The sequence below is a fragment of the Chiloscyllium plagiosum genome, chromosome 3 (genome assembly GCF_004010195.1).
Source record: "Chiloscyllium plagiosum isolate BGI_BamShark_2017 chromosome 3, ASM401019v2, whole genome shotgun sequence".
In the NCBI taxonomy this organism is placed as follows: domain Eukaryota; kingdom Metazoa; phylum Chordata; class Chondrichthyes; order Orectolobiformes; family Hemiscylliidae; genus Chiloscyllium; species Chiloscyllium plagiosum.
In genome coordinates this window covers 76,384,890-76,393,839 of record NC_057712.1, presented here as the reverse complement: position 1 = coordinate 76,393,839, position 8,950 = coordinate 76,384,890, and the positions used below count along the sequence as shown (strand labels likewise).

Sequence of the window (8,950 nt, the reverse complement as noted above, 5' to 3'; positions counted from 1 at the left end):
CACCTTCATCCCCTCCCCCACTCACTCATTGTACTCTATGCTACTTTCTCCCCACCCCCACACTCCTCTAGCTTATCTCTCCATGCTCCAGGCTCACTGCCTTTATTCCTGATGAAGGGCTTTTGCCCGAAACGTCGATTTCGAAGCTCCTTGGATGCTGCCTGAACTGCTGTTCTCTTCCAGCACCACTAATCCAGAATGAGAACCAGTCTGCTTCACTTGTAAACAATTCCGCAGCTCCTGTCAGAGTTTAGAAGGATAAGAAGAGAAATAATTGCTAAAGGAGTTTGACAAAGTAGCTGCAGAAAGAATGCTTCCGCATGAGGGGCAATCTAGAATGAGAGGTCAGAGTTTTACGATAGGCAACAGCAGATTTAAAACAGAGATGAGGAGAAATTTCTTCTCTCAAATGATTGTAAATCTAAGAAACTCACTAACCTCAGAGTCTCATGAATGTCAGGGCATTGAATAAATTTAAGGAGTAGGCAGACAGATTTCAATTAGGAATGGGGTGAAGAGTTATGAAGAACAGGCAAGAAAGGAGTTGAAAACAAAGTGCGATCAGCCATGATTATATAAAATGGCAGGCTAGACTCAAGGGGCCGAATCCTTCTAATTTTTATGTCATTTTGCTCATGATCATTTGTACGTTGTAAGAACCCATAACCACAAAAACAAAATTCTCAAAAGTATTGAATATCTTTGTTGTGAAATTAAGCAGCCATCCCCGTAAATCCCTATTTTAAAATCAACTGTTTCTCCTTACAGTCCACAATATTTAAAGACACAAAACACAATGCTTCTTACAACACGGAACTTCTTCTTCCACCAAATATTTTCTAAAACAATGACTGCTACAACCAAAAGATGACTATCTCACAGAGTGCTTTGTCAACTCATGGATTATCACAACTGTACTTAGTCCAAGATATTTCAGATAGAATAGTCATAGAGTCATAAAGATGTACAGACCCTTCAGTCCAACTCGTCCATGCGAACCAGGTATCCCATGCCAATCTAGTCCCTACTGCCTTTATACTCTTCAAAGGATTCACTCAATCTACCCTGTCTATACCTGACATATGCTTCCTTCTTTTTCTTAACCAAATCCTCAATTTCCTTAGTCATCTAGCATTGCCTATACCTACAGCCTTTCCTTTCACCCTAACAGGAATATACTTTCTCTGGATTCTGGTGATCTCATTTCTGAAGGCTTCCCATTTTCCAGCTGTCCCTTTACCTGCAAACATCTGCCCCCAATCAGCTTTTGAAAGTTCTTGCCTAATACTGTCAAAATTAGCCTTTCACCAATTTAGAACTTCCATTTTTCTCTGGTCTATCCTTTTCCATCACTGTGTTAAATCTAATAGAATTATGTCGTTGGCCCCAAAGTGCTCCCCCACTGACACCTCAGTCACCTGCCCTGCCTTATTTCCCAAGCATAGGTCAAGTTTTGCACCTTCTCTAGTAGGTACATTTACATACTGGATCAGAAAATTGTCTTGTACACACTTAACAAATTCCTCTCCATCTAAATCCTTAACACTATGGCAGTCCCAGTCCATGTTTAGAAAGTTAAAATCCCCTATCATCTCTGCCTGATTATTCTTACAGATAACTGAGATCTTCTTATAAATTAGTTTTTTAATTTCCCACTGACTATTAGAGGGTTGATGATACAAACCTAATAAGGTAATCATCCCTTTCTTATTTCTTAGTTCCACCCGAATAACTTCCCTGGATGTATTTCCGGGAATATCCTCCCTCAGTACAGCTGTAATGCTATTCCTTATCAAAAACACCACTCCCCCTCCTCTATTGCCTCCCTTTCTGTCCTTTCTGTAGCATTTGTATCCTGGAACATTAAGCTGCCAGCCTTTCCATCCCTGAGCCATGTTTCTGTAATTGCGATGATATCCCAGTCCCATGTTCCTAACCATGTCCTGAGTTTATCTGCCTTCCTTGTTAGGCCTCTTGCATTGAAATAAATGCACTTTAATTTATCAGTCCTACCTTGTTCTCTGCATTGTCTCTGACTGCCCTGACTGGTTGATTCACTTGTGTTCTCAATTGTACCAGTCTCAGATTGTTCCTTTTCCTCACTATCTCCCTGGGTTGCACCCCCCCCCCCCCACCTTACTAGTTTAAATTCTCCCAAGCAGCTCTAGGAAATTTCCCTGCCAGTATATTAGTCCCCTTCCAATTTAGGTGCAATCCGTCCTTGTTGTACAGGTCACTTCTACCTCAGAAGAGATTCCAATGATCCTTCTCCCATACACCATCTCCTCAGCCATGCATTCATCTGCTCTATCCTCCTATTCCTGCACTCACTAGCTCATAGCACCAGGAGGAATCCAGATATTACTACTCTCGAAGACCTCTTTTTAAATTCCTGTCGAATTCTGTATATTCTTCCTTCAGAATCTCAACCTTTTCCCTTCCTATGTCGTTGGCACCAATGTGTACAGTGACCGCCTGCTGGGACTTTTCCCCTTTGAGAACATTCTACATCCTCTCTGAGACTTCCTTGATCTCGGTACCAGGAGGCAACACACCATTATGATTTTTTGCTGCTGGGCACAGAAACGCCTGTCTGTACCTCAGATTAGAGAGTCCCCTAACACAATCAATCTCTTGGAACCCAATGCACCCCTCATTGCATTACAGCCAGTCTCAATAACAGAAACTTGGCTGTTAGTGCTACACTCCCCTGAGAATCCATCACCATCTACATTTTCCAAAATAGCATACTTTTTTGAAATGGGGATAGCCACAGAAGACTCCTGCACTAGCTGCCTATCTCTCTTACCTTTTCTGGGGTTAACCCATCTATGTGACTATATCTGTGACTTCCCTCCCTTCCTCTAACTGCCATCCATCACACCCCCTTGCTCTTGTTGATTTCTCATTGTCTCTAACTGTCTGTCTATCCGATCCATTCGATCTGATTGGATTCACAACCAATGGCATTTATTGCAGGTATAATCCTCAGTAACATCTGACAAGAAGAGCATATCACTCTACTAAAGGCCATTTTTGCTTCTTCCAATCTGCAAACCCAGAAAATAGCACTGACGTAGTCCTCTACAAAATACTACTCCAGGCTAACTTAATACTTATAGCTTATATTTTTATGTTTAATCAAGATACCTATCTCAATGAAAACATTTAATCAAGAAAGAACCCACTCTACTCACTACTGCAGACTTACAGCAAGGCCCAAAGGCCACACTGAAAACTATTGGCTGAGGAGGAGGAGATAATGAAAGACTGACTATCCCTCACCTCCTCCACCCCACATCTCAGTAGGAAGCTATTTCCTACAGCCACATTTTTTTTTGCCCATCCAAGAATTAACAAAATAACAGAATTAAAAACTATCTGATCCCTGGTCTGTGAAAAGCTATTAGCATCCCTGCAACTGCAGATTATAGAACAAAAGTGCATTCTTGAACCCTGAGTATTGTTGGCCAGTCACCATCAAAAGGTACCAAGAAAAGAATTTCAATCAACATGTATAATGATTTGATCATGAAACAGACTGTGCAATAATCAATGCTACCAGTAACAGCGTGTGTAATACCTGCAATCTTCTCCCATCTACTTTTCATGAAAAACTCACAAACTGATCTTTTTCTCAGCTTTATCTTTTTTAACTTTTATGTTTTAGCTTTTACTTCTCTTGTGAGAGTACAGATATTGACTTATCTTTCTGTATCATATTTTGTAACAGCTAAGCCCTCTCTTTGTTAAATCAAGAAAGCCTGGTTAAATTGACTCCTTTTAAAAGATAAATTCATTGAGGCTGGGAGAAAAGTATCTCAGGGTAGATTAAACTTGTTGCGACTAATGAAGGGGCAGGTGATTCAGGAATAGGAGCCAGCTCATCCTTCCTTAGCCAGAATGCCAATGATTTTGGGCATCCTACCTGGAACCATAACAAATCAGGGAACCTTGCTTGTGGACAGAACATAACAGCCCGAAAGACTAGTTCTGTAGAGAGGCCATGTGTTCCTTGGTGGAGGATGAGGCAGCCCCACAGGACATGGTGGCTAACTATTGGCAGTGGTACTAAAGCTTGCCATGGTTCAAAAACTTCTGCACCTCCAGATCTTTCCAAGGAGATATAGGTGGGACCTCTGCTGGTCATTGATGCATCACGATAGTGGCCAATGCTTATTGAAAAGTACCAATGAAACTACAAGAGCAGCAAAGTGCCCCTCTTAAATTTCCTACATATGTTTCTAGCTGGTATTCACCTTGCACTTGCAGCTATAGTGGAGGCAGGCTGTACCTTGGGATGACCTTAGCTGATGCCCTCTCATTGCCTGAGGCTTGGAGAATTGCCATGTTGAAGGGCTCCTGCATAGGTGTCATTGGCAAAGGAGCACTCTAAATTGTGCACACTCTAAATCTGTCCTGACTGGAGAGTCTGGGTGCACAAGGCAGCTGTTCCTCTTCACTTGCATGATGCATGTGTACTTCCCGGCTGCCCCTTCGAGTATGATAATCTGGTGGACACAGAAGGCAGCTCATCAGCATCTGGATATGTTACTGCTACAATGAGCACATGGATAAGATGTTAGTATGGGTATCTACAAGTCTCTGGAATCCACTGACTGGCCTGCTGATTCTGGCTCATCATGATAGTCGCCGGTCTTTCCAAGGAGGCTGCTATGTGCTCAGGTATGGTTCATCTAGGCTTGCTGGGAAGTTTTGATCATCCATGCTTGGGTAGTCACAGCTTCTGGGGGATTTGACAGCTGTCTCCTTACCTCCTGTTGCACTTATAGCAAATGCTATAAGGCTGACACATCCAGTAATCCATCATAAGTGTGGGGCTCAGCAAGGGCCTGATCTCTCAAAGTCCTCTTACTCTCAGTAGCCTCAGTTGTTACAGATGTTGTCAGTTGATTGGACCCTTCTGTGATGTTCTCATCAGATTGTGTTCTTGAATCTAAACATGAATAGATAGTCATCATAATGAGAATCACTGTTCTGGGGTTAGAGTCATAGAGTCATGGAGGTGTACAATGCAGAAACAGACACTTCGATCCAACTCATCCATGCCAACAAGATATCCTAAATTAATCTATTCCCATTTACCTATTTACTTCTAAACCCTTCCGATTCATATGTCCATCTAGATAGCTTTAAATATTGTACCAGCCTCCACCACTTCCTCTGGCAGCTCATTGCATAAATGCACCATCCTCTGTTTGAAAAAGTTGCCTCTTAGATCCCTTTTAAAACAGCAATAGACTGTGATTTCACACCAAATGGTATACATCAAAGAGTAAAATGCAATCACAGACTGATAAAATGCAGACTGCTAGATTTCTCAGCAATTTTCTTTCATTGTTAATGACATATCAAATAATCAAATCTCATTAAAATTCACAAGGTATTACAATTCTTCACTTTTGCCAACTCCCTCCCAAGAACTATGGACTGCATCAACTGGTCAATCACCTTCCTTCCTGAGAGCAATGCTCCCTTCAACTCTGAATACTGCACTCTACTTACTCACATGCACAATTCCAATTTTTCACATACAGTTAACTTCACAAAGCTTGCACTATATTTGCATTTTTCTGAGCCCTAATCTGATTCAGCTACACAAAACAAATACTTTTTATGGGCTTCCTTCACTCATGTGCATGGCTGCACTGAACTATTAGTGAAACTTGGCTTCGATCAAGTCCCCTTGTTTCCTAAGATATTTCCTGCGCCCCAGTGCCAACACTTTGCTACCTACTAATTTCTGGAACTTCTCCAAGTTCTAGCACAGACACATCCAACCAGTCTTGACTTCTCACTGAGTCTCCAACTGTACAGATTCAGTTTAGTTCAGTTCTGTGTTTAGTAGTACAACTAACAGCGGCACTGTGCAACATGGAGTTTGTGTCTCTCCATCTCCCTCACCCACTCCTTAACTTTTCCAATTGCCTGTCATCATTAAACTCCTGCTCAATCATCCTTAAAATGCCCTGTGTGATCAATTGAAAACTTTGCAACATACTCTTTCACTTGTACTGGACAGAATTTAATGTAGCCACCTAGCAATTCTTGAAACTGTCAGTTCCACATTTGTTCTCATACACAGACTAATGGCTTATACAGTTCAGAAATGCCAGCAAGAGGAAGGATTCCTTGCACCATCACTCATTCTATTTTACTGTCTGATGATCTCTCAGCTCTGCTTTTGTGTGATATCACCTGATTTGCAAGGTTAGAATATCACCATGTCATTCAACAGACAATGAATTTATTAGACTAGGCACATTTAGAAATGAGTTATCCATTCTTTGAAGTCTGAACAATGAGAAATGAACGTGGCTTTTGCAGTGGATGGAATAGAGATTTAAGTAAATGATAACTCATCTGTGGAGATAAAAAAGGACAATATGTAAGCAATTGATTATTTGTAAGAACACATGCTGCAGCACTCGAGACAGACAATGTAAGTGAAGTGTAGCTGGATTATTGTACAAAGGACTCCACTTGTGAGCTCTACACTTTGCAGGTTGCAACTTACATGAGTTACATTTAAGTACGCACATTTAAGATTTTCCACTTAGCACATGGAAGGAAAATATGTAGCTCAGATTTAGCATAATCCTGTGTAAATACTTCATCCTATGAGATAATGTTGAGGATTTTTCTAATCTTATTTTAGGTCAAATTACTCTGGTTCAGTGAGCCTTCAAACTGTCCTTTCAACCTTTGGCAACTTGAATCTGTTTTCCTCCAAAATAATTTTCCTCTTGATGATACTATGGAGTCTCAGTAGCATTGAATGGATCATGTTGCGTGCATATGATCTTTTTTTGAATGTTGGGAAGAATGGACGTTTGAAATAAAAAGGGACCTTGGTACTTCTAGAATTTCACTGAAAGAGCTATTTCTAGTTGGGAGAAAAAAGGAGATTGTTGTTTCTTCCCTGAATCTATTTTATTCAATTGCAAGCCAGTCACATTAATTTGCATTTATTTACATATATTATCATATTAAAGGTGCTTGTCGGGGGTGATAGATTTGAAAATGATAACCAGTGTTGTTTTGGGTATCTTAATTTACAGATGGTGGTGAATTGAGTTGTTGGTTTGTGCAGGGTCTCACACTATAACTGAAACTGCAAAGTATTATTTTTAAAACTATTAGATTTCTGGATTTATTAGCCATGAAATCGATCTAAGATTTTTAAAAAATCTGCGGCAGGGCAGGATGCGGAAGGATTATTTTGTCTGCTAAATAAGTGATGCAACAAATTAAGACTGTATCATGCATTTCTTTTCTTATCAATAGTTTTACATTACACCAAGATGTATCATTTGAACTGAGCATATCAATTGCAATGGATGTTTCGTTGTGCTGTGGAATTTCAAAATTTTGCTAACTGTTGCCTACTTACAGATAAACTAAAAGTTGAGTGAAATCAGGAATAACAGTAATCAAGAAGCCTGTTTTATTTCACACAGGATACAGTGAACAGAATTCAGCTTTCTGGTGAGATTAGTCTATTTCCTTTTAATAGACAAATTGTAGAATACGTAATGATAACTCACTTTATGCCTAGCACTCCTTTGTTATAGATTGTGTCCATGTGTATACCAGTCTGAAGCCTTCCTTAGTTCCTCGGACTGCCACAGAAAGAAAAGAAGCAATTCTATGATCCTTCCCCAACTCTGACTATTGAGGTCTAGCCTAATCAGGATTTGGAGATGCCGGTGTTGGATTGGGGTGTACAAAGTTAAAAATCACACAACACAAGGTTATAGTCCAACAGGTTTAATTGGAAGCACACTAGCTTTCGGAGCGACACTCCTTCATCAGGTGGTAGCGGAGGGCTCAATCCTAACACACAGAATTAATAGCAAAAATTTACAGTGTGATGTAACTGAAATTATACATTAAAAAATTGATTGTCTGTTAAGCCTTTCACCTGTTAGAATACAGTGATAGTTTCACTTCTTTCATGTGTAAATCACGGGTTAGCTGTTAACAATGGTGATAGCTAGACAATTGTCAACATATTGCCTTTACAGACAATCAATTTCTCAATGTATAATTTCAGTTACATCACACTGCAAATTTTTGCTATAAATTCTGTGTTATGACCAAGCCCTCCACTATCACCTGATGAAGGAGCGTCACTCCGAAAGCTAGTGTGCTTCCAATTAAACCTATTGGACTATAACCTGGTGTTGTGTGATTTTTAACTTAGCCTAATCAGGGCTGTGTAGCTGCAGGAGATCAGAGAAAAGGGGAAGGGTAGACAAGACCATGCAGGGAACTGAAAACCGGGAACAGAATTTTAAAGTTGAAATATTGCCAAACAAGGAACAAATATGTATTTCATTGAGTACAAGGTGACAGAAATTCTATGACTTAGAATGCAACACGACCTGTTTGATGTAGAAAATGTGTGTCTGGCTGGTTTATTGTATGTCCGGGGTTACCCTTGAGAAAGTGGTCCTGAGCTGCCTTCTTGAACGGCCGCAGTCCATGTGCAGTAGGTAAACGCATAGTACTATGAGGGAGGGATTTCAGGATTTTAACCCTGCAACCCTCCATTGATATACTTCCAAGTCAGCTCAGATCATGTTTAAGGTTTGTTCAGTCAAATAAATTATTGAGAAACATTCTATTACAGGCTTGAAACATTTAGAATGAAACGCCTGTATCTTGATTTCCAAAGGGCTGTGAGGTTAATATACAAGGTAAAAACAAAGTAAAAACAATGACTGCAGATGCTGGAAACCAGATTCTGGATTAGTGGTGCTGGAAGAGCACAGCAGTTCAGGCAGCATCCAAGGGGCTTCAAAATCGACATTTCGGGCAAAAGCCCTTCATCAGGAATAAAGATAGTGAGCCTGAAGCATTGAGAGATAAGCGAGAGGAGGGTGGGGGTGGGGAGAAAGTAGCATAGAGTACAATGGGTGAGCGG

General features: G+C 40.4%; 1 long non-coding RNA gene across 1 annotated transcript in view; it reads left to right on the top strand.

Moving 5' to 3' along the window:
* The window catches only part of LOC122548650, a 19,857-nt gene that overhangs the window by 1,546 nt on the left and 9,361 nt on the right, over positions 1-8,950 (top strand). The window contains exon 2 of the long non-coding RNA XR_006311290.1: positions 7,482-7,509. This is a non-coding gene — a long non-coding RNA (uncharacterized LOC122548650). The remainder of the gene's footprint in view (positions 1-7,481; positions 7,510-8,950) is intronic.